General features: G+C 48.4%; 1 pseudogene; it reads left to right on the top strand.

The window, feature by feature from the left end:
• LOC121182861 overlaps nt 1-26312 on the top strand; it is a 178289-nt pseudogene that overhangs the window by 121533 nt on the left and 30444 nt on the right.

Raw genomic sequence — 26312 nt, 5'->3', positions numbered from 1 at the left:
TTTTTGTGGTACTTTTTGTCAAGTTGAAGTTGGTGTTCACGGTTGTTAAGAGTGTACAGGGCTTGGAGTTTTGACCAGGGTCAGTTTTGACCGATCCTCAGCGGAGCAAGATAGAGACATGGGACCTCGTCCTACCCCCCCATTTGTGTGCACCCCGAGTCCAACGGTACCACCCTTGAGTCTCTAGGACTTAGGGTTCTGGAGTTATGAGCATTTGAAGTTCCCCCATATAAGTCAGTTGGGAGAGTGAAAATTTGGGGTTTTAACCAGAGTCAGTTTTGACCGATCCTCAGCTGAGAAAGATAGAGACATGGGACCTTGTCCTACCCCCCCATTTGTGTGCACCCCGAGTCCAACGGTACCACCCTTGAGTCTCTAGGACTTAGGGTTCTGGAGTTATGAGCATTTGAAGTTCCCCCATATAAGTCAGTTGGGAGAGTGAAAATCTGCCTAAGTGTGAAAGGCCCAAAGTGTTCCCCCAGAAAGTGTTTAGGAACACATTTCAGAGCCCTAGGAGTGGTTTGGACCCCCCTTTTTGTGGTACTTTTTGTCAAGTTGAAGTTGGTGTTCACGGTTGTTAAGAGTGTACAGGGCTTGGAGTTTTGACCAGGGTCAGTTTTGACCGATCCTCAGCGGAGCAAGATAGAGACATGGGACCTTGTCCTACCCCCCCATTTGTGTGCACCCCGAGTCCAACGGTACCACCCTTGAGTCTCTAGGACTTAGGGTTCTGGAGTTATGAGCATTTGAAGTTCCCCCATATAAGTCAGTTGGGAGAGTGAAAATTTGGGGTTTTAACCAGAGTCAGTTTTGACCGATCCTCAACGGAGAAAGATAGAGACATGGGACCTTGTCCTACCCCCCCATTCGTGTGCACCCCGAGTCCAACGGTACCACCCTTGAGTCTCTAGGACTTAGGGTTCTGGAGTTATGAGCATTTGAAGTTCCCCCATATAAGTCAGTTGGGAGAGTGAAAATTTGGGGTTTTAACCAGAGTCAGTTTTGACCGATCCTCAGCTGAGAAAGATAGAGACATGGGACCTTGTCCTACCCCCCCCATTTGTGTGCACCCCGAGTCCAACGGTACCACCCTTGAGTCTCTAGGACTTAGGGTTCTGGAGTTATGAGCATTTGAAGTTCCCCCATATAAGTGAGTTGGGAGAGTGAAAATCTGCCTGTGAAAGGCCAAAAGTGTTCCCCCAGAAAGTGTTTAGGAACACATTTCAGAGCCCTAGGAGTGGTTTGGACCCCCCTTTTTGTGGTACTTTTTGTCAAGTTGAAGTTTGTGTTCACGGTTGTTAAGAATGTACAGGGCTTGGAGTTTTGACCAGGGTCAGTTTTGACCGATCCTCAGCGGAGCAAGATAGAGACATGGGACCTTGTCCTACCCCCCCATTTGTGTGCACCCCGAGTCCAACGGTACCACCCTTGAGTCTCTAGGACTTAGGGTTCTGGAGTTATGAGCATTTGAAGTTCCCCCATATAAGTCAGTTGGGAGAGTGAAAATTTGGGGTTTTAACCAGAGTCAGTTTTGACCGATCCTCAGCTGAGAAATATAGAGACATGGGACCTCGTCCTACCCCCCCCATTTGTGTGCACCCCGAGTCCAACGGTACCACCCTTGAGTCTCTAGGACTTAGGGTTCTGGAGTTATGAGCATTTGAAGTTCCCCCCTATAAGTCAGTTGGGAGAGTGAAAATTTGGGGTTTTAACCAGAGTCAGTTTTGACCGATCCTCAGCTGAGAAAGATAGAGACATGGGACCTTGTCCTACCCCCCCATTTGTGTGCACCCCGAGTCCAACGGTACCACCCTTGAGTCTCTAGGACTTAGGGTTCTGGAGTTATGAGCATTTGAAATTCCCCCATATAAGTCAGTTGGGAGAGTGCAAATCTGCCTAAGTGTGAAAGGCCAAAAGTGTTCCCCCAGAAAGTGTTTAGGAACACATTTCAGAGCCCTAGGAGTGGTTTGGACCCCCCTTTTTGTGGTACTTTTTGTCAAGTTGAAGTTTGTGTTCACGGTTGTTAAGAATGTACAGGGCTTGGAGTTTTGACCAGGGTCAGTTTTGACCGATCCTCAGCGGAGCAAGATAGAGACATGGGACCTTGTCCTACCCCCCCATTTGTGTGCACCCCGAGTCCAACGGTACCACCCTTGAGTCTCTAGGACTTAGGGTTCTGGAGTTATGAGCATTTGAAGTTCCCCCATATAAGTGAGTTGGGAGAGTGAAAATTTGGGGTTTTAACCAGAGTCAGTTTTGACCGATCCTCAGCTGAGAAAGATAGAGACATGGGACCTTGTCCTACCCCCCCATTTGTGTGCACCCCGAGTCCAACGGTACCACCCTTGAGTCTCTAGGACTTAGGGTTCTGGAGTTATGAGCATTTGAAGTTCCCCCATATAAGTCAGTTGGGAGAGTGAAAATTTGGGGTTTTAACCAGAGTCAGTTTTGACTGATCCTCAGCGGAGCAAGATAGAGACATGGGACCTTGTCCTACCCCCCCATTTGTGTGCACCCCGAGTCCAACGGTACCACCCTTGAGTCTCTAGGACTTAGGGTTCTGGAGTTATGAGCATTTGAAGTTCCCCCATATAAGTCAGTTGGGAGAGTGCAAATCTGCCTAAGTGTGAAAGGCCAAAAGTGTTCCCCCAGAAAGTGTTTAGGAACACATTTCAGAGCCCTAGGAGTGGTTTGGACCCCCCTTTTTGTGGTACTTTTTGTCAAGTTGAAGTTTGTGTTCACGGTTGTTAAGAATGTACAGGGCTTGGAGTTTTGACCAGGGTCAGTTTTGACCGATCCTCAGCGGAGCAAGATAGAGACATGGGACCTTGTCCTACCCCCCCATTTGTGTGCACCCCGAGTCCAACGGTACCACCCTTGAGTCTCTAGGACTTAGGGTTCTGGAGTTATGAGCATTTGAAGTTCCCCCATATAAGTGAGTTGGGAGAGTGAAAATTTGGGGTTTTAACCAGAGTCAGTTTTGACCGATCCTCAGCTGAGAAAGATAGAGACATGGGACCTTGTCCTACCCCCCCATTTGTGTGCACCCCGAGTCCAACGGTACCACCCTTGAGTCTCTAGGACTTAGGGTTCTGGAGTTATGAGCATTTGAAGTTCCCCCATATAAGTGAGTTGGGAGAGTGAAAATTTGGGGTTTTAAACAGAGTCAGTTTTGACCAATCCTCAGCTGAGAAAGATAGAGACATGGGACCTTGTCCTACCCCCCCATTTGTGTGCACCCCGAGTCCAACGGTACCACCCTTGAGTCTCTAGGACTTAGGGTTCTGGAGTTATGAGCATTTGAAGTTCCCCCATATAAGTCAGTTGGGAGAGTGAAAATTTGGGGTTTTAACCAGGGTCAGTTTTGACCGATCCTCAGCGGAGAAAGATAGAGACATGGGACCTTGTCCTACCCCCCCATTTGTGTGCACCCCGAGTCCAACGGTACCACCCTTGAGTCTCTAGGACTTAGGGTTCTGGAGTTATGAGCATTTGAAGTTCCCCCATATAAGTGAGTTGGGAGAGTGAAAATTTGGGGTTTTAAACAGAGTCAGTTTTGACCAATCCTCAGCTGAGAAAGATAGAGACATGGGACCTTGTCCTACCCCCCCATTTGTGTGCACCCCGAGTCCAACGGTACCACCCTTGAGTCTCTAGGACTTAGGGTTCTGGAGTTATGAGCATTTGAAGTTCCCCCATATAAGTCAGTTGGGAGAGTGAAAATTTGGGGTTTTAACCAGGGTCAGTTTTGACCGATCCTCAGCGGAGAAAGATAGAGACATGGGACCTTGTCCTACCCCCCCATTTGTGTGCACCCCGAGTCCAACGGTACCACCCTTGAGTCTCTAGGACTTAGGGTTCTGGAGTTATGAGCATTTGAAGTTCCCCCATATAAGTCAGTTGGGAGAGTGCAAATCTGCCTAAGTGTGAAAGGCCAAAAGTGTTCCCCCAGAAAGTGTTTAGGAACACATTTCAGAGCCCTAGGAGTGGTTTGGACCCCCCTTTTTGTGGTACTTTTTGTCAAGTTGAAGTTTGTGTTCACGGTTGTTGAGAATGTACAGGGCTTGGAGTTTTGACCAGGGTCAGTTTTGACCGATCCTCAGCGGAGCAAGATAGAGACATGGGACCTTGTCCTACCCCCCCATTTGTGTGCACCCCGAGTCCAACGGTACCACCCTTGAGTCTCTAGGACTTAGGGTTCTGGAGTTATGAGCATTTGAAGTTCCCCCATATAAGTCAGTTGGGAGAGTGAAAATTTGGGGTTTTAACCAGAGTCAGTTTTGACCGATCCTCAGCTGAGAAAGATAGAGACATGGGACCTTGTCCTACCCCCCCATTTGTGTGCACCCCGAGTCCAACGGTACCACTCTTGAGTCTCTAGGACTTAGGGTTCTGGAGTTATGAGCATTTGAAGTTCCCCCATATAAGTCAGTTGGGAGAGTGAAAATTTGGGGTTTTAACCAGAGTCAGTTTTGACCGATCCTCAGCTGAGAAAGATAGAGACATGGGACCTTGTCCTACCCCCCCATTTGTGTGCACCCCGAGTCCAACGGTACCACCCTTGAGTCTCTAGGACTTAGGGTTCTGGAGTTATGAGCGTTTGAAGTTCCCCCATGTAAGTGAGTTGGGAGAGTGAAAATTTGGGATTTAACCAGGGTCAGTTTTGACCGATCCTCAGCGGAGCAAGATACAGACATGGGACCTTGTCCTACCCCCCCATTTGTGTGCACCCCGAGTCCAACGGTACCACCCTTGAGTCTCTAGGACTTAGGGTTCTGGAGTTATGAGCATTTGAAGTTCCCCCATATAAGTGAGTTGGGAGAGTGAAAATTTGGGATTTAACCAGGGTCAGTTTTGACTGATCCTCAGCGGAGAAAGATAGAGACATGGGACCTTGTCCTACCCCCCCATTTGTGTGCACCCCGAGTCCAACGGTACCACCCTTGAGTCTCTAGGACTTAGGGTTCTGGAGTTATGAGCATTTGAAGTTCCCCCATATAAGTGAGTTGGGAGAGTGAAAATTTGGGGTTTTAAACAGAGTCAGTTTTGACCAATCCTCAGCTGAGAAAGATAGAGACATGGGACCTTGTCCTACCCCCCCATTTGTGTGCACCCCGAGTCCAACGGTACCACCCTTGAGTCTCTAGGACTTAGGGTTCTGGAGTTATGAGCATTTGAAGTTCCCCCATATAAGTCAGTTGGGAGAGTGAAAATCTGCCTAAGTGTGAAAGGCCAAAAGTGTTCCCCCAGAAAGTGTTTAGGAACACATTTCAGAGCCCTAGGAGTGGTTTGGACCCCCCTTTTTTGTGGTACTTTTTGTCAAGTTGAAGTTTGTGTTCACGGTTGTTAAGAGTGTACAGGGCTTGGAGTTTTGACCAGGGTCAGTTTTGACCGATCCTCAGCGGAGCAAGATAGAGACATGGGACCTTGTCCTACCCCCCCATTTGTGTGCACCCCGAGTCCAACGGTACCACCCTTGAGTCTCTAGGACTTAGGGTTCTGGAGTTATGAGCATTTGAAGTTCCCCCATATAAGTCAGTTGGGAGAGTGAAAATTTGGGGTTTTAAACAGAGTCAGTTTTGACCAATCCTCAGCTGAGAAAGATAGAGACATGGGACCTTGTCCTACCCCCCCATTTGTGTGCACCCCGAGTCCAACGGTACCACCCTTGAGTCTCTAGGACTTAGGGTTCTGGAGTTATGAGCATTTGAAGTTCCCCCATATAAGTGAGTTGGGAGAGTGCAAATCTGCCTAAGTGTGAAAGGCCAAAAGTGTTCCCCCAGAAAGTGTTTAGGAACACATTTCAGAGCCCTAGGAGTGGTTTGGACCCCCCTTTTTGTGGTACTTTTTGTCAAGTTGAAGTTTGTGTTCACGGTTGTTAAGAATGTACAGGGCTTGGAGTTTTGACCAGGGTCAGTTTTGACCGATCCTCAGCGGAGCAAGATAGAGACATGGGACCTTGTCCTACCCCCCCATTTGTGTGCACCCCGAGTCCAACGGTACCACCCTTGAGTCTCTAGGACTTAGGGTTCTGGAGTTATGAGCATTTGAAGTTCCCCCATATAAGTCAGTTGGGAGAGTGAAAATTTGGGGTTTTAACCAGAGTCAGTTTTGACCGATCCTCAGCTGAGAAAGATAGAGACATGGGACCTTGTCCTACCCCCCCATTTGTGTGCACCCCGAGTCCAACGGTACCACCCTTGAGTCTCTAGGACTTAGGGTTCTGGAGTTATGAGCATTTGAAGTTCCCCCATATAAGTGAGTTGGGAGAGTGCAAATCTGCCTAAGTGTGAAAGGCCAAAAGTGTTCCCCCAGAAAGTGTTTAGGAACACATTTCAGAGCCCTAGGAGTGGTTTGGACCCCCCTTTTTGTGGTACTTTTTGTCAAGTTGAAGTTTGTGTTCACGGTTGTTAAGAATGTACAGGGCTTGGAGTTTTGACCAGGGTCAGTTTTGACCGATCCTCAGCGGAGCAAGATAGAGACATGGGACCTTGTCCTACCCCCCCATTTGTGTGCACCCCGAGTCCAACGGTACCACCCTTGAGTCTCTAGGACTTAGGGTTCTGGAGTTATGAGCATTTGAAGTTCCCCCATATAAGTGAGTTGGGAGAGTGAAAATTTGGGGTTTTAAACAGAGTCAGTTTTGACCAATCCTCAGCTGAGAAAGATAGAGACATGGGACCTTGTCCTACCCCCCCATTTGTGTGCACCCCGAGTCCAACGGTACCACCCTTGAGTCTCTAGGACTTAGGGTTCTGGAGTTATGAGCATTTGAAGTTCCCCCATATAAGTCAGTTGGGAGAGTGAAAATTTGGGGTTTTAACCAGGGTCAGTTTTGACCGATCCTCAGCGGAGAAAGATAGAGACATGGGACCTTGTCCTACCCCCCCATTTGTGTGCACCCCGAGTCCAACGGTACCACCCTTGAGTCTCTAGGACTTAGGGTTCTGGAGTTATGAGCATTTGAAGTTCCCCCATATAAGTCAGTTGGGAGAGTGAAAATTTGGGATTTAACCAGGGTCAGTTTTGACTGATCCTCAGCGGAGAAAGATAGAGACATGGGACCTTGTCCTACCCCCCCATTTGTGTGCACCCCGAGTCCAACGGTACCACCCTTGAGTCTCTAGGACTTAGGGTTCTGGAGTTATGAGCATTTGAAGTTCCCCCATATAAGTGAGTTGGGAGAGTGAAAATTTGGGATTTAACCAGAGTCAGTTTTGACCAATCCTCAGCTGAGAAAGATAGAGACATGGGACCTTGTCCTACCCCCCCATTTGTGTGCACCCCGAGTCCAACGGTACCACCCTTGAGTCTCTAGGACTTAGGGTTCTGGAGTTATGAGCATTTGAAGTTCCCCCATATAAGTCAGTTGGGAGAGTGAAAATCTGCCTAAGTGTGAAAGGCCCAAAGTGTTCCCCCAGAAAGTGTTTAGGAACACATTTCAGAGCCCTAGGAGTGGTTTGGACACCCTTTTTGTGGTACTTTTTGTCAAGTTGAAGTTGGTGTTCACGGTTGTTAAGAGTGTACAGGGCTTGGAGTTTTGACTAGGGTCAGTTTTGACCGATCCTCAGCGGAGCAAGATAGAGACATGGGACCTTGTCCTAACCCCCCATTTGAGTGCACCCCGAGTCCAACGGTACCACCCTTGAGTCTCTAGGACTTAGGGTTCCGGAGTTATGAGCATTTGAAGTTCCCCCATATAAGTGAGTTGGGAGAGTGAAAATTTGGGATTTAACCAGGGTCAGTTTTGACCGATCCTCAGCGGAGCAAGATAGAGACATGGGACCTTGTCCTACCCCCCCATTTGTGTGCACCCCGAGTCCAACGGTACCACCCTTGAGTCTCTAGGACTTAGGGTTCTGGAGTTATGAGCATTTGAAGTTCCCCCATATAAGTCAGTTGGGAGAGTGCAAATCTGCCTAAGTGTGAAAGGCCAAAAGTGTTCCCCCAGAAAGTGTTTAGGAACACATTTCAGAGCCCTAGGAGTGGTTTGGACCCCCCTTTTTGTGGTACTTTTTGTCAAGTTGAAGTTTGTGTTCACGGTTGTTAAGAATGTACAGGGCTTGGAGTTTTGACCAGGGTCAGTTTTGACCGATCCTCAGCGGAGCAAGATAGAGACATGGGACCTTGTCCTACCCCCCCATTTGTGTGCACCCCGAGTCCAACGGTACCACCCTTGAGTCTCTAGGACTTAGGGTTCTGGAGTTATGAGCATTTGAAGTTCCCCCATATAAGTCAGTTGGGAGAGTGAAAATTTGGGGTTTTAACCAGAGTCAGTTTTGACCGATCCTCAGCTGAGAAAGATAGAGACATGGGACCTTGTCCTACCCCCCCATTTGTGTGCACCCCGAGTCCAACGGTACCACCCTTGAGTCTCTAGGACTTAGGGTTCCGGAGTTATGAGCATTTGAAGTTCCCCCATTTAAGTGAGTTGGGAGAGTGAAAATTTGGGGTTTTAACCAGAGTCAGTTTTGACCGATCCTCAGCTGAGAAAGATAGAGACATGGGACCTTGTCCTACCCCCCCATTTGTGTGCACCCCGAGTCCAACGGTACCACCCTTGAGTCTCTAGGACTTAGGGTTCTGGAGTTATGAGCATTTGAAGTTCCCCCATATAAGTGAGTTGGGAGAGTGAAAATTTGGGGTTTTAAACAGAGTCAGTTTTGACCAATCCTCAGCTGAGAAAGATAGAGACATGGGACCTTGTCCTACCCCCCCATTTGTGTGCACCCCGAGTCCAACGGTACCACCCTTGAGTCTCTAGGACTTAGGGTTCTGGAGTTATGAGCATTTGAAGTTCCCCCATATAAGTCAGTTGGGAGAGTGAAAATTTGGGGTTTTAACCAGGGTCAGTTTTGACCGATCCTCAGCGGAGAAAGATAGAGACATGGGACCTTGTCCTACCCCCCCATTTGTGTGCACCCCGAGTCCAACGGTACCACCCTTGAGTCTCTAGGACTTAGGGTTCTGGAGTTATGAGCATTTGAAGTTCCCCCATATAAGTCAGTTGGGAGAGTGCAAATCTGCCTAAGTGTGAAAGGCCAAAAGTGTTCCCCCAGAAAGTGTTTAGGAACACATTTCAGAGCCCTAGGAGTGGTTTGGACCCCCCTTTTTGTGGTACTTTTTGTCAAGTTGAAGTTTGTGTTCACGGTTGTTAAGAATGTACAGGGCTTGGAGTTTTGACCAGGGTCAGTTTTGACCGATCCTCAGCGGAGCAAGATAGAGACATGGGACCTTGTCCTACCCCCCCATTTGTGTGCACCCCGAGTCCAACGGTACCACCCTTGAGTCTCTAGGACTTAGGGTTCTGGAGTTATGAGCATTTGAAGTTCCCCCATATAAGTCAGTTGGGAGAGTGAAAATTTGGGGTTTTAACCAGAGTCAGTTTTGACCGATCCTCAGCTGAGAAAGATAGAGACATGGGACCTTGTCCTACCCCCCCATTTGTGTGCACCCCGAGTCCAACGGTACCACCCTTGAGTCTCTAGGACTTAGGGTTCTGGAGTTATGAGCATTTGAAGTTCCCCCATATAAGTCAGTTGGGAGAGTGAAAATTTGGGGTTTTAAACAGAGTCAGTTTTGACCAATCCTCAGCTGAGAAAGATAGAGACATGGGACCTTGTCCTACCCCCCCATTTGTGTGCACCCCGAGTCCAACGGTACCACCCTTGAGTCTCTAGGACTTAGGGTTCTGGAGTTATGAGCGTTTGAAGTTCCCCCATGTAAGTGAGTTGGGAGAGTGAAAATTTGGGATTTAACCAGGGTCAGTTTTGACCGATCCTCAGCGGAGCAAGATACAGACATGGGACCTTGTCCTACCCCCCCATTTGTGTGCACCCCGAGTCCAACGGTACCACCCTTGAGTCTCTAGGACTTAGGGTTCTGGAGTTAGGAGCATTTGAAGTTCCCCCATATAAGTGAGTTGGGAGAGTGAAAATTTGGGATTTAACCAGGGTCAGTTTTGACTGATCCTCAGCGGAGAAAGATAGAGACATGGGACCTTGTCCTACCCCCCCATTTGTGTGCACCCCGAGTCCAACGGTACCACCCTTGAGTCTCTAGGACTTAGGGTTCTGGAGTTATGAGCATTTGAAGTTCCCCCATATAAGTGAGTTGGGAGAGTGAAAATTTGGGGTTTTAAACAGAGTCAGTTTTGAACAATTCTCAGCTGAGAAAGATAGAGACATGGGACCTTGTCCTACCCCCCCATTTGTGTGCACCCCGAGTCCAACGGTACCACCCTTGAGTCTCTAGGACTTAGGGTTCTGGAGTTATGAGCATTTGAAGTTCCCCCATATAAGTCAGTTGGGAGAGTGAAAATTTGGGGTTTTAACCAGGGTCAGTTTTGACCGATCCTCAGCGGAGAAAGATAGAGACATGGGACCTTGTCCTACCCCCCCATTTGTGTGCACCCCGAGTCCAACGGTACCACCCTTGAGTCTCTAGGACTTAGGGTTCTGGAGTTATGAGCATTTGAAGTTCCCCCATATAAGTCAGTTGGGAGAGTGCAAATCTGCCTAAGTGTGAAAGGCCAAAAGTGTTCCCCCAGAAAGTGTTTAGGAACACATTTCAGAGCCCTAGGAGTGGTTTGGACCCCCCTTTTTGTGGTACTTTTTGTCAAGTTGAAGTTTGTGTTCACGGTTGTTAAGAATGTACAGGGCTTGGAGTTTTGACCAGGGTCAGTTTTGACCGATCCTCAGCGGAGCAAGATAGAGACATGGGACCTTGTCCTACCCCCCCATTTGTGTGCACCCCGAGTCCAACGGTACCACCCTTGAGTCTCTAGGACTTAGGGTTCTGAAGTTATGAGCATTTGAAGTTCCCCCATATAAGTCAGTTGGGAGAGTGAAAATTTGGGGTTTTAACCAGAGTCAGTTTTGACCGATCCTCAACGGAGAAAGATAGAGACATGGGACCTTGTCCTACCCCCCCATTTGTGTGCACCCCGAGTCCAACGGTACCACCCTTGAGTCTCTAGGACTTAGGGTTCTGGAGTTATGAGCATTTGAAGTTCCCCCATATAAGTCAGTTGGGAGAGTGAAAATTTGGGGTTTTAACCAGAGTCAGTTTTGACCGATCCTCAGCTGAGAAAGATAGAGACATGGGACCTTGTCCTACCCCCCCATTTGTGTGCACCCCGAGTCCAACGGTACCACCCTTGAGTCTCTAGGACTTAGGGTTCTGGAGTTATGAGCATTTGAAGTTCCCCCATATAAGTCAGTTGGGAGAGTGAAAATCTGCCTAAGTGTGAAAGGCCCAAAGTGTTCCCCCAGAAAGTGTTTAGGAACACATTTCAGAGCCCTAGGAGTGGTTTGGACCCCCCTTTTTGTGGTACTTTTTGTCAAGTTGAAGTTGGTGTTCACGGTTGTTAAGAGTGTACAGGGCTTGGAGTTTTGACCAGGGTCAGTTTTGACCGATCCTCAGCGGAGCAAGATAGAGACATGGGACCTTGTCCTACCCCCCCATTTGTGTGCACCCCGAGTCCAACGGTACCACCCTTGAGTCTCTAGGACTTAGGGTTCTGGAGTTATGAGCATTTGAAGTTCCCCCATATAAGTCAGTTGGGAGAGTGCAAATCTGCCTAAGTGTGAAAGGCCAAAAGTGTTCCCCCAGAAAGTGTTTAGGAACACATTTCAGAGCCCTAGGAGTGGTTTGGACCCCCCTTTTTGTGGTACTTTTTGTCAAGTTGAAGTTTGTGTTCACGGTTGTTAAGAATGTACAGGGCTTGGAGTTTTGACCAGGGTCAGTTTTGACCGATCCTCAGCGGAGCAAGATAGAGACATGGGACCTTGTCCTACCCCCCCATTTGTGTGCACCCCGAGTCCAACGGTACCACCCTTGAGTCTCTAGGACTTAGGGTTCTGAAGTTATGAGCATTTGAAGTTCCCCCATATAAGTCAGTTGGGAGAGTGAAAATTTGGGGTTTTAACCAGAGTCAGTTTTGACCGATCCTCAACGGAGAAAGATAGAGACATGGGACCTTGTCCTACCCCCCCATTTGTGTGCACCCCGAGTCCAACGGTACCACCCTTGAGTCTCTAGGACTTAGGGTTCTGGAGTTATGAGCATTTGAAGTTCCCCCATATAAGTCAGTTGGGAGAGTGAAAATTTGGGGTTTTAACCAGAGTCAGTTTTGACCGATCCTCAGCTGAGAAAGATAGAGACATGGGACCTTGTCCCACCCCCCCATTTGTGTGCACCCCGAGTCCAACGGTACCACCCTTGAGTCTCTAGGACTTAGGGTTCTGGAGTTATGAGCATTTGAAGTTCCCCCATATAAGTCAGTTGGGAGAGTGAAAATCTGCCTAAGTGTGAAAGGCCCAAAGTGTTCCCCCAGAAAGTGTTTAGGAACACATTTCAGAGCCCTAGGAGTGGTTTGGACCCCCCTTTTTGTGGTACTTTTTGTCAAGTTGAAGTTGGTGTTCACGGTTGTTAAGAGTGTACAGGGCTTGGAGTTTTGACCAGGGTCAGTTTTGACCGATCCTCAGCGGAGCAAGATAGAGACATGGGACCTTGTCCTACCCCCCCATTTGTGTGCACCCCGAGTCCAACGGTACCACCCTTGAGTCTCTAGGACTTAGGGTTCTGGAGTTATGAGCATTTGAAGTTCCCCCATATAAGTCAGTTGGGAGAGTGCAAATCTGCCTAAGTGTGAAAGGCCAAAAGTGTTCCCCCAGAAAGTGTTTAGGAACACATTTCAGAGCCCTAGGAGTGGTTTGGACCCCCCTTTTTGTGGTACTTTTTGTCAAGTTGAAGTTTGTGTTCACGGTTGTTAAGAATGTACAGGGCTTGGAGTTTTGACCAGGGTCAGTTTTGACCGATCCTCAGCGGAGCAAGATAGAGACATGGGACCTTGTCCTACCCCCCCATTTGTGTGCACCCCGAGTCCAACGGTACCACCCTTGAGTCTCTAGGACTTAGGGTTCTGGAGTTATGAGCATTTGAAGTTCCCCCATATAAGTCAGTTGGGAGAGTGAAAATTTGGGGTTTTAACCAGAGTCAGTTTTGACCGATCCTCAGCTGAGAAAGATAGAGACATGGGACCTTGTCCTACCCCCCCATTTGTGTGCACCCCGAGTCCAACGGTACCACCCTTGAGTCTCTAGGACTTAGGGTTCTGGAGTTATGAGCATTTGAAGTTCCCCCATATAAGTCAGTTGGGAGAGTGAAAATTTGGGGTTTTAACCAGAGTCAGTTTTGACCGATCCTCAGCTGAGAAAGATAGAGACATGGGACCTTGTCCTACCCCCCCATTTGTGTGCACCCCGAGTCCAACGGTACCACCCTTGAGTCTCTAGGACTTAGGGTTCTGGAGTTATGAGCATTTGAAGTTCCCCCATATAAGTCAGTTGGGAGAGTGAAAATTTGGGGTTTTAAACAGAGTCAGTTTTGACCAATCCTCAGCTGAGAAAGATAGAGACATGGGACCTTGTCCTACCCCCCCCATTTGTGTGCACCCCGAGTCCAACGGTACCACCCTTGAGTCTCTAGGACTTAGGGTTCTGGAGTTATGAGCATTTGAAGTTCCCCCATATAAGTCAGTTGGGAGAGTGAAAATTTGGGATTTTAACCAGAGTCAGTTTTGACCGATCCTCAGCTGAGAAAGATAGAGACATGGGACCTTGTCCTACCCCCCCATTTGTGTGCACCCCGAGTCCAACGGTACCACCCTTGAGTCTCTAGGACTTAGGGTTCTGAAGTTATGAGCATTTGAAGTTCCCCCATATAAGTCAGTTGGGAGAGTGAAAATTTGGGGTTTTAAACAGAGTCAGTTTTGACCAATCCTCAGCTGAGAAAGATAGAGACATGGGACCTTGTCCTACCCCCCCATTTGTGTGCACCCCGAGTCCAACGGTACCACCCTTGAGTCTCTAGGACTTAGGGTTCTGGAGTTATGAGCGTTTGAAGTTCCCCCATGTAAGTGAGTTGGGAGAGTGAAAATTTGGGATTTAACCAGGGTCAGTTTTGACCGATCCTCAGCGGAGCAAGATACAGACATGGGACCTTGTCCTACCCCCCCATTTGTGTGCACCCCGAGTCCAACGGTACCACCCTTGAGTCTCTAGGACTTAGGGTTCTGGAGTTATGAGCATTTGAAGTTCCCCCATATAAGTGAGTTGGGAGAGTGAAAATTTGGGATTTAACCAGGGTCAGTTTTGACTGATCCTCAGCGGAGAAAGATAGAGACATGGGACCTTGTCCTACCCCCCCATTTGTGTGCACCCCGAGTCCAACGGTACCACCCTTGAGTCTCTAGGACTTAGGGTTCTGGAGTTATGAGCATTTGAAGTTCCCCCATATAAGTCAGTTGGGAGAGTGAAAATTTGGGGTTTTAAACAGAGTCAGTTTTGACCAATCCTCAGCTGAGAAAGATAGAGACATGGGACCTTGTCCTACCCCCCCATTTGTGTGCACCCCGAGTCCAACGGTACCACCCTTGAGTCTCTAGGACTTAGGGTTCTGGAGTTATGAGCATTTGAAGTTCCCCCATATAAGTCAGTTGGGAGAGTGAAAATTTGGGGTTTTAACCAGGGTCAGTTTTGACCGATCCTCAGCGGAGAAAGATAGAGACATGGGACCTTGTCCTACCCCCCCATTTGTGTGCACCCCGAGTCCAACGGTACCACCCTTGAGTCTCTAGGACTTAGGGTTCTGGAGTTATGAGCATTTGAAGTTCCCCCATATAAGTCAGTTGGGAGAGTGAAAATTTGGGGTTTTAACCAGAGTCAGTTTTGACCGATCCTCAGCTGAGAAAGATAGAGACATGGGACCTTGTCCTACCCCCCCATTTGTGTGCACCCCGAGTCCAACGGTACCACCCTTGAGTCTCTAGGACTTAGGGTTCTGGAGTTATGAGCATTTGAAGTTCCCCCATATAAGTCAGTTGGGAGAGTGCAAATCTGCCTAAGTGTGAAAGGCCCAAAGTGTTCCCCCAGAAAGTGTTTAGGAACACATTTCAGAGCCCTAGGAGTGGTTTGGACCCCCCTTTTTGTGGTACTTTTTGTCAAGTTGAAGTTGGTGTTCACGGTTGTTAAGAGTGTACAGGGCTTGGAGTTTTGACCAGGGTCAGTTTTGACCGATCCTCAGCGGAGCAAGATAGAGACATGGGACCTTGTCCTACCCCCCCATTTGTGTGCACCCCGAGTCCAACGGTACCACCCTTGAGTCTCTAGGACTTAGGGTTCTGGAGTTATGAGCATTTGAAGTTCCCCCATATAAGTGAGTTGGGAGAGTGAAAATTTGGGGTTTTAACCAGAGTCAGTTTTGACCGATCCTCAGCTGAGAAAGATAGAGACATGGGACCTTGTCCTACCCCCCCCATTTGTGTGCACCCCGAGTCCAACGGTACCACCCTTGAGTCTCTAGGACTTAGGGTTCTGGAGTTATGAGCATTTGAAGTTCCCCCATATAAGTCAGTTGGGAGAGTGAAAATTTGGGGTTTTAACCAGAGTCAGTTTTGACTGATCCTCAGCGGAGCAAGATAGAGACATGGGACCTTGTCCTACCCCCCCATTTGTGTGCACCCCGAGTCCAACGGTACCACCCTTGAGTCTCTAGGACTTAGGGTTCTGGAGTTATGAGCATTTGAAGTTCCCCCATATAAGTCAGTTGGGAGAGTGCAAATCTGCCTAAGTGTGAAAGGCCAAAAGTGTTCCCCCAGAAAGTGTTTAGGAACACATTTCAGAGCCCTAGGAGTGGTTTGGACCCCCCTTTTTGTGGTACTTTTTGTCAAGTTGAAGTTTGTGTTCACGGTTGTTAAGAATGTACAGGGCTTGGAGTTTTGACCAGGGTCAGTTTTGACCGATCCTCAGCGGAGCAAGATAGAGACATGGGACCTTGTCCTACCCCCCCATTTGTGTGCACCCCGAGTCCAACGGTACCACCCTTGAGTCTCTAGGACTTAGGGTTCTGGAGTTATGAGCATTTGAAGTTCCCCCATATAAGTCAGTTGGGAGAGTGAAAATTTGGGGTTTTAACCAGAGTCAGTTTTGACCGATCCTCAGCTGAGAAAGATAGAGACATGGGACCTTGTCCTACCCCCCCATTTGTGTGCACCCCGAGTCCAACGGTACCACCCTTGAGTCTCTAGGACTTAGGGTTCTGGAGTTATGAGCATTTGAAGTTCCCCCATATAAGTGAGTTGGGAGAGTGAAAATTTGGGGTTTTAAACAGAGTCAGTTTTGACCAATCCTCAGCTGAGAAAGATAGAGACATGGGACCTTGTCCTACCCCCCCATTTGTGTGCACCCCGAGTCCAACGGTACCACCCTTGAGTCTCTAGGACTTAGGGTTCTGGAGTTATGAGCATTTGAAGTTCCCCCATATAAGTCAGTTGGGAGAGTGAAAATTTGGGGTTTTAACCAGGGTCAGTTTTGACCGATCCTCAGCGGAGAAAGATAGAGACATGGGACCTTGTCCTACCCCCCCATTTGTGTGCACCCCGAGTCCAACGGTACCACCCTTGAGTCTCTAGGACTTAGGGTTCTGGAGTTATGAGCATTTGAAGTTCCCCCATATAAGTCAGTTGGGAGAGTGAAAATCTGCCTAAGTGTGAAAGGCCAAAAGTGTTCCCCCAGAAAGTGTTTAGGAACACATTTCAGAGCCCTAGGAGTGGTTTGGACCCCCCTTTTTTGTGGTACTTTTTGTCAAGTTGAAGTTTGTGTTCACGGTTGTTAAGAGTGTACAGGGCTTGGAGTTTTGACCAGGGTCAGTTTTGACCGATCCTCAGCGGAGCAAGATAGAGACATGGGACCTTGTCCTACCCCCCCATTTGTGTGCACCCCGAGTCCAACGGTACCACCCTTGAGTCTCTACGACTTAGGGTTCTGGAGTTATGAGCATTTGAAGTTCCCCCATATAAGTCAGTTGGGAGAGTGAAAATTTGGGGTTTTAAACAGAGTCAGTTTTGACCAATCCTCAGCTGAGAAAGATAGAGACATGGGACCTTGTCCTACCCCCCCATTTGTGTGCACCCCGAGTCCAACGGTACCACCCTTGAGTCTCTAGGACTTAGGGTTCTGAAGTTATGAGCATTTGAAGTTCCCCCATATAAGTGAGTTGGGAGAGTGAAAATTTGGGGTTTTAAACAGAGTCAGTTTTGACCAATCCTCAGCTGAGAAAGATAGAGACATGGGACCTTGTCCTACCCCCCCCATTTGTGTGCACCCCGAGTCCAACGGTACCACCCTTGAGTCTCTAGGACTTAGGGTTCTGGAGTTATGAGCATTTGAAGTTCCCCCATATAAGTCAGTTGGGAGAGTGAAAATTTGGGGTTTTAACCAGGGTCAGTTTTGACCGATCCTCAGCGGAGAAAGATAGAGACATGGGACCTTGTCCTACCCCCCCATTTGTGTGCACCCCGAGTCCAACGGTACCACCCTTGAGTCTCTAGGACTTAGGGTTCTGGAGTTATGAGCATTTGAAGTTCCCCCATATAAGTGAGTTGGGAGAGTGAAAATTTGGGGTTTTAAACAGAGTCAGTTTTGACCAATCCTCAGCTGAGAAAGATAGAGACATGGGACCTTGTCCTACCCCCCCATTTGTGTGCACCCCGAGTCCAACGGTACCACCCTTGAGTCTCTAGGACTTAGGGTTCTGGAGTTATGAGCATTTGAAGTTCCCCCATATAAGTCAGTTGGGAGAGTGAAAATTTGGGGTTTTAACCAGGGTCAGTTTTGACCGATCCTCAGCGGAGAAAGATAGAGACATGGGACCTTGTCCTACCCCCCCATTTGTGTGCACCCCGAGTCCAACGGTACCACCCTTGAGTCTCTAGGACTTAGGGTTCTGGAGTTATGAGCATTTGAAGTTCCCCCATATAAGTCAGTTGGGAGAGTGCAAATCTGCCTAAGTGTGAAAGGCCAAAAGTGTTCCCCCAGAAAGTGTTTAGGAACACATTTCAGAGCCCTAGGAGTGGTTTGGACCCCCCTTTTTGTGGTACTTTTTGTCAAGTTGAAGTTTGTGTTCACGGTTGTTGAGAATGTACAGGGCTTGGAGTTTTGACCAGGGTCAGTTTTGACCGATCCTCAGCGGAGCAAGATAGAGACATGGGACCTTGTCCTACCCCCCCATTTGTGTGCACCCCGAGTCCAACGGTACCACCCTTGAGTCTCTAGGACTTAGGGTTCTGGAGTTATGAGCATTTGAAGTTCCCCCATATAAGTCAGTTGGGAGAGTGAAAATTTGGGGTTTTAACCAGAGTCAGTTTTGACCGATCCTCAGCTGAGAAAGATAGAGACATGGGACCTTGTCCTACCCCCCCATTTGTGTGCACCCCGAGTCCAACGGTACCACTCTTGAGTCTCTAGGACTTAGGGTTCTGGAGTTATGAGCATTTGAAGTTCCCCCATATAAGTCAGTTGGGAGAGTGAAAATTTGGGGTTTTAACCAGAGTCAGTTTTGACCGATCCTCAGCTGAGAAAGATAGAGACATGGGACCTTGTCCTACCCCCCCATTTGTGTGCACCCCGAGTCCAACGGTACCACCCTTGAGTCTCTAGGACTTAGGGTTCTGGAGTTATGAGCGTTTGAAGTTCCCCCATGTAAGTGAGTTGGGAGAGTGAAAATTTGGGATTTAACCAGGGTCAGTTTTGACCGATCCTCAGCGGAGCAAGATACAGACATGGGACCTTGTCCTACCCCCCCATTTGTGTGCACCCCGAGTCCAACGGTACCACCCTTGAGTCTCTAGGACTTAGGGTTCTGGAGTTATGAGCATTTGAAGTTCCCCCATATAAGTGAGTTGGGAGAGTGAAAATTTGGGATTTAACCAGGGTCAGTTTTGACTGATCCTCAGCGGAGAAAGATAGAGACATGGGACCTTGTCCTACCCCCCCATTTGTGTGCACCCCGAGTCCAACGGTACCACCCTTGAGTCTCTAGGACTTAGGGTTCTGGAGTTATGAGCATTTGAAGTTCCCCCATATAAGTGAGTTGGGAGAGTGAAAATTTGGGGTTTTAAACAGAGTCAGTTTTGACCAATCCTCAGCTGAGAAAGATAGAGACATGGGACCTTGTCCTACCCCCCCATTTGTGTGCACCCCGAGTCCAACGGTACCACCCTTGAGTCTCTAGGACTTAGGGTTCTGGAGTTATGAGCATTTGAAGTTCCCCCATATAAGTCAGTTGGGAGAGTGAAAATCTGCCTAAGTGTGAAAGGCCAAAAGTGTTCCCCCAGAAAGTGTTTAGGAACACATTTCAGAGCCCTAGGAGTGGTTTGGACCCCCCTTTTTTGTGGTACTTTTTGTCAAGTTGAAGTTTGTGTTCACGGTTGTTAAGAGTGTACAGGGCTTGGAGTTTTGACCAGGGTCAGTTTTGACCGATCCTCAGCGGAGCAAGATAGAGACATGGGACCTTGTCCTACCCCCCCATTTGTGTGCACCCCGAGTCCAACGGTACCACCCTTGAGTCTCTAGGACTTAGGGTTCTGGAGTTATGAGCATTTGAAGTTCCCCCATATAAGTCAGTTGGGAGAGTGAAAATTTGGGGTTTTAAACAGAGTCAGTTTTGACCAATCCTCAGCTGAGAAAGATAGAGACATGGGACCTTGTCCTACCCCCCCATTTGTGTGCACCCCGAGTCCAACGGTACCACCCTTGAGTCTCTAGGACTTAGGGTTCTGGAGTTATGAGCATTTGAAGTTCCCCCATATAAGTGAGTTGGGAGAGTGCAAATCTGCCTAAGTGTGAAAGGCCAAAAGTGTTCCCCCAGAAAGTGTTTAGGAACACATTTCAGAGCCCTAGGAGTGGTTTGGACCCCCCTTTTTGTGGTACTTTTTGTCAAGTTGAAGTTTGTGTTCACGGTTGTTAAGAATGTACAGGGCTTGGAGTTTTGACCAGGGTCAGTTTTGACCGATCCTCAGCGGAGCAAGATAGAGACATGGGACCTTGTCCTACCCCCCCATTTGTGTGCACCCCGAGTCCAACGGTACCACCCTTGAGTCTCTAGGACTTAGGGTTCTGGAGTTATGAGCATTTGAAGTTCCCCCATATAAGTCAGTTGGGAGAGTGAAAATTTGGGGTTTTAACCAGAGTCAGTTTTGACCGATCCTCAGCTGAGAAAGATAGAGACATGGGACCTTGTCCTACCCCCCCATTTGTGTGCACCCCGAGTCCAACGGTACCACCCTTGAGTCTCTAGGACTTAGGGTTCTGGAGTTATGAGCATTTGAAGTTCCCCCATATAAGTGAGTTGGGAGAGTGCAAATCTGCCTAAGTGTGAAAGGCCAAAAGTGTTCCCCCAGAAAGTGTTTAGGAACACATTTCAGAGCCCTAGGAGTGGTTTGGACCCCCCTTTTTGTGGTACTTTTTGTCAAGTTGAAGTTTGTGTTCACGGTTGTTAAGAATGTACAGGGCTTGGAGTTTTGACCAGGGTCAGTTTTGACCGATCCTCAGCGGAGCAAGATAGAGACATGGGACCTTGTCCTACCCCCCCATTTGTGTGCACCCCGAGTCCAACGGTACCACCCTTGAGTCTCTAGGACTTAGGGTTCTGGAGTTATGAGCATTTGAAGTTCCCCCATATAAGTGAGTTGGGAGAGTCAAAATTTGGGGTTTTAAACAGAGTCAGTTTTGACCAATCCTCAGCTGAGAAAGATAGAGACATGGGACCTTGTCCTACCCCCCCATTTGTGTGCACCCCGAGTCCAACGGTACCACCCTTGAGTCTCTAGGACTTAGGGTTCTGGAGTTATGAGCATTTGAAGTTCCCCCATATAAGTCAGTTGGGAGAGTGAAAATTTGGGGTTTTAACCAGGGTCAGTTTTGACCGATCCTCAGCGGAGAAAGATAGAGACATGGGACCTTGTCCTACCCCCCCATTTGTGTGCACCCCGAGTCCAACGGTACCACCCTTGAGTCTCTAGGACTTAGGGTTCTGGAGTTATGAGCATTTGAAGTTCCCCCATATAAGTCAGTTGGGAGAGTGAAAATTTGGGATTTAACCAGGGTCAGTTTTGACTGATCCTCAGCGGAGAAAGATAGAGACATGGGACCTTGTCCTACCCCCCCATTTGTGTGCACCCCGAGTCCAACGGTACCACCCTTGAGTCTCTAGGACTTAGGGTTCTGGAGTTATGAGCATTTGAAGTTCCCCCATATAAGTGAGTTGGGAGAGTGAAAATTTGGGATTTAACCAGAGTCAGTTTTGACCAATCCTCAGCTGAGAAAGATAGAGACATGGGACCTTGTCCTACCCCCCCATTTGTGTGCACCCCGAGTCCAACGGTACCACCCTTGAGTCTCTAGGACTTAGGGTTCTGGAGTTATGAGCATTTGAAGTTCCCCCATATAAGTCAGTTGGGAGAGTGAAAATCTGCCTAAGTGTGAAAGGCCCAAAGTGTTCCCCCAGAAAGTGTTTAGGAACACATTTCAGAGCCCTAGGAGTGGTTTGGACACCCTTTTTGTGGTACTTTTTGTCAAGTTGAAGTTGGTGTTCACGGTTGTTAAGAGTGTACAGGGCTTGGAGTTTTGACTAGGGTCAGTTTTGACCGATCCTCAGCGGAGCAAGATAGAGACATGGGACCTTGTCCTAACCCCCCATTTGAGTGCACCCCGAGTCCAACGGTACCACCCTTGAGTCTCTAGGACTTAGGGTTCCGGAGTTATGAGCATTTGAAGTTCCCCCATATAAGTGAGTTGGGAGAGTGAAAATTTGGGATTTAACCAGGGTCAGTTTTGACCGATCCTCAGCGGAGCAAGATAGAGACATGGGACCTTGTCCTACCCCCCCATTTGTGTGCACCCCGAGTCCAACGGTACCACCCTTGAGTCTCTAGGACTTAGGGTTCTGGAGTTATGAGCATTTGAAGTTCCCCCATATAAGTCAGTTGGGAGAGTGCAAATCTGCCTAAGTGTGAAAGGCCAAAAGTGTTCCCCCAGAAAGTGTTTAGGAACACATTTCAGAGCCCTAGGAGTGGTTTGGACCCCCCTTTTTGTGGTACTTTTTGTCAAGTTGAAGTTTGTGTTCACGATTGTTAAGAATGTACAGGGCTTGGAGTTTTGACCAGGGTCAGTTTTGACCGATCCTCAGCGGAGCAAGATAGAGACATGGGACCTTGTCCTACCCCCCCATTTGTGTGCACCCCGAGTCCAACGGTACCACCCTTGAGTCTCTAGGACTTAGGGTTCTGGAGTTATGAGCATTTGAAGTTCCCCCATATAAGTCAGTTGGGAGAGTGAAAATTTGGGGTTTTAACCAGAGTCAGTTTTGACCGATCCTCAGCTGAGAAAGATAGAGACATGGGACCTTGTCCTACCCCCCCATTTGTGTGCACCCCGAGTCCAACGGTACCACCCTTGAGTCTCTAGGACTTAGGGTTCCGGAGTTATGAGCATTTGAAGTTCCCCCATTTAAGTGAGTTGGGAGAGTGAAAATTTGGGGTTTTAACCAGAGTCAGTTTTGACCGATCCTCAGCTGAGAAAGATAGAGACATGGGACCTTGTCCTACCCCCCCATTTGTGTGCACCCCGAGTCCAACGGTACCACCCTTGAGTCTCTAGGACTTAGGGTTCTGGAGTTATGAGCATTTGAAGTTCCCCCATATAAGTGAGTTGGGAGAGTGAAAATTTGGGGTTTTAAACAGAGTCAGTTTTGACCAATCCTCAGCTGAGAAAGATAGAGACATGGGACCTTGTCCTACCCCCCCATTTGTGTGCACCCCGAGTCCAACGGTACCACCCTTGAGTCTCTAGGACTTAGGGTTCTGGAGTTATGAGCATTTGAAGTTCCCCCATATAAGTCAGTTGGGAGAGTGAAAATTTGGGGTTTTAACCAGGGTCAGTTTTGACCGATCCTCAGCGGAGAAAGATAGAGACATGGGACCTTGTCCTACCCCCCCATTTGTGTGCACCCCGAGTCCAACGGTACCACCCTTGAGTCTCTAGGACTTAGGGTTCTGGAGTTATGAGCATTTGAAGTTCCCCCATATAAGTCAGTTGGGAGAGTGCAAATCTGCCTAAGTGTGAAAGGCCAAAAGTGTTCCCCCAGAAAGTGTTTAGGAACACATTTCAGAGCCCTAGGAGTGGTTTGGACCCCCCTTTTTGTGGTACTTTTTGTCAAGTTGAAGTTTGTGTTCACGGTTGTTAAGAATGTACAGGGCTTGGAGTTTTGACCAGGGTCAGTTTTGACCGATCCTCAGCGGAGCAAGATAGAGACATGGGACCTTGTCCTACCCCCCCATTTGTGTGCACCCCGAGTCCAACGGTACCACCCTTGAGTCTCTAGGACTTAGGGTTCTGGAGTTATGAGCATTTGAAGTTCCCCCATATAAGTCAGTTGGGAGAGTGAAAATTTGGGGTTTTAACCAGAGTCAGTTTTGACCGATCCTCAGCTGAGAAAGATAGAGACATGGGACCTTGTCCTACCCCCCCATTTGTGTGCACCCCGAGTCCAACGGTACCACCCTTGAGTCTCTAGGACTTAGGGTTCTGGAGTTATGAGCATTTGAAGTTCCCCCATATAAGTCAGTTGGGAGAGTGAAAATTTGGGGTTTTAAACAGAGTCAGTTTTGACCAATCCTCAGCTGAGAAAGATAGAGACATGGGACCTTGTCCTACCCCCCCATTTGTGTGCACCCCGAGTCCAACGGTACCACCCTTGAGTCTCTAGGACTTAGGGTTCTGGAGTTATGAGCGTTTGAAGTTCCCCCATGTAAGTGAGTTGGGAGAGTGAAAATTTGGGATTTAACCAGGGTCAGTTTTGACCGATCCTCAGCGGAGCAAGATACAGACATGGGACCTTGTCCTACCCCCCCATTTGTGTGCACCCCGAGTCCAACGGTACCACCCTTGAGTCTCTAGGACTTAGGGTTCTGGAGTTAGGAGCATTTGAAGTTCCCCCATATAAGTGAGTTGGGAGAGTGAAAATTTGGGATTTAACCAGGGTCAGTTTTGACTGATCCTCAGCGGAGAAAGATAGAGACATGGGACCTTGTCCTACCCCCCCATTTGTGTGCACCCCGAGTCCAACGGTACCACCCTTGAGTCTCTAGGACTTAGGGTTCTGGAGTTATGAGCATTTGAAGTTCCCCCATATAAGTGAGTTGGGAGAGTGAAAATTTGGGGTTTTAAACAGAGTCAGTTTTGAACAATTCTCAGCTGAGAAAGATAGAGACATGGGACCTTGTCCTACCCCCCCATTTGTGTGCACCCCGAGTCCAACGGTACCACCCTTGAGTCTCTAGGACTTAGGGTTCTGGAGTTATGAGCATTTGAAGTTCCCCCATATAAGTCAGTTGGGAGAGTGAAAATTTGGGGTTTTAACCAGGGTCAGTTTTGACCGATCCTCAGCGGAGAAAGATAGAGACATGGGACCTTGTCCTACCCCCCCATTTGTGTGCACCCCGAGTCCAACGGTACCACCCTTGAGTCTCTAGGACTTAGGGTTCTGGAGTTATGAGCATTTGAAGTTCCCCCATATAAGTCAGTTGGGAGAGTGCAAATCTGCCTAAGTGTGAAAGGCCAAAAGTGTTCCCCCAGAAAGTGTTTAGGAACACATTTCAGAGCCCTAGGAGTGGTTTGGACCCCCCTTTTTGTGGTACTTTTTGTCAAGTTGAAGTTTGTGTTCACGGTTGTTAAGAATGTACAGGGCTTGGAGTTTTGACCAGGGTCAGTTTTGACCGATCCTCAGCGGAGCAAGATAGAGACATGGGACCTTGTCCTACCCCCCCATTTGTGTGCACCCCGAGTCCAACGGTACCACCCTTGAGTCTCTAGGACTTAGGGTTCTGAAGTTATGAGCATTTGAAGTTCCCCCATATAAGTCAGTTGGGAGAGTGAAAATTTGGGGTTTTAACCAGAGTCAGTTTTGACCGATCCTCAACGGAGAAAGATAGAGACATGGGACCTTGTCCTACCCCCCCATTTGTGTGCACCCCGAGTCCAACGGTACCACCCTTGAGTCTCTAGGACTTAGGGTTCTGGAGTTATGAGCATTTGAAGTTCCCCCATATAAGTCAGTTGGGAGAGTGAAAATTTGGGGTTTTAACCAGAGTCAGTTTTGACCGATCCTCAGCTGAGAAAGATAGAGACATGGGACCTTGTCCTACCCCCCCATTTGTGTGCACCCCGAGTCCAACGGTACCACCCTTGAGTCTCTAGGACTTAGGGTTCTGGAGTTATGAGCATTTGAAGTTCCCCCATATAAGTCAGTTGGGAGAGTGAAAATCTGCCTAAGTGTGAAAGGCCCAAAGTGTTCCCCCAGAAAGTGTTTAGGAACACATTTCAGAGCCCTAGGAGTGGTTTGGACCCCCCTTTTTGTGGTACTTTTTGTCAAGTTGAAGTTGGTGTTCACGGTTGTTAAGAGTGTACAGGGCTTGGAGTTTTGACCAGGGTCAGTTTTGACCGATCCTCAGCGGAGCAAGATAGAGACATGGGACCTTGTCCTACCCCCCCATTTGTGTGCACCCCGAGTCCAACGGTACCACCCTTGAGTCTCTAGGACTTAGGGTTCTGGAGTTATGAGCATTTGAAGTTCCCCCATATAAGTCAGTTGGGAGAGTGCAAATCTGCCTAAGTGTGAAAGGCCAAAAGTGTTCCCCCAGAAAGTGTTTAGGAACACATTTCAGAGCCCTAGGAGTGGTTTGGACCCCCCTTTTTGTGGTACTTTTTGTCAAGTTGAAGTTTGTGTTCACGGTTGTTAAGAATGTACAGGGCTTGGAGTTTTGACCAGGGTCAGTTTTGACCGATCCTCAGCGGAGCAAGATAGAGACATGGGACCTTGTCCTACCCCCCCATTTGTGTGCACCCCGAGTCCAACGGTACCACCCTTGAGTCTCTAGGACTTAGGGTTCTGAAGTTATGAGCATTTGAAGTTCCCCCATATAAGTCAGTTGGGAGAGTGAAAATTTGGGGTTTTAACCAGAGTCAGTTTTGACCGATCCTCAACGGAGAAAGATAGAGACATGGGACCTTGTCCTACCCCCCCATTTGTGTGCACCCCGAGTCCAACGGTACCACCCTTGAGTCTCTAGGACTTAGGGTTCTGGAGTTATGAGCATTTGAAGTTCCCCCATATAAGTCAGTTGGGAGAGTGAAAATTTGGGGTTTTAACCAGAGTCAGTTTTGACCGATCCTCAGCTGAGAAAGATAGAGACATGGGACCTTGTCCCACCCCCCCATTTGTGTGCACCCCGAGTCCAACGGTACCACCCTTGAGTCTCTAGGACTTAGGGTTCTGGAGTTATGAGCATTTGAAGTTCCCCCATATAAGTCAGTTGGGAGAGTGAAAATCTGCCTAAGTGTGAAAGGCCCAAAGTGTTCCCCCAGAAAGTGTTTAGGAACACATTTCAGAGCCCTAGGAGTGGTTTGGACCCC

Source organism: Toxotes jaculatrix, chromosome 6 (assembly GCF_017976425.1).
Source record: "Toxotes jaculatrix isolate fToxJac2 chromosome 6, fToxJac2.pri, whole genome shotgun sequence".
Taxonomy (NCBI): domain Eukaryota; kingdom Metazoa; phylum Chordata; class Actinopteri; family Toxotidae; genus Toxotes; species Toxotes jaculatrix.
Note: the sequence above shows the minus strand (reverse complement) of the source record. Positions and strands in the feature narration are given on the sequence as shown.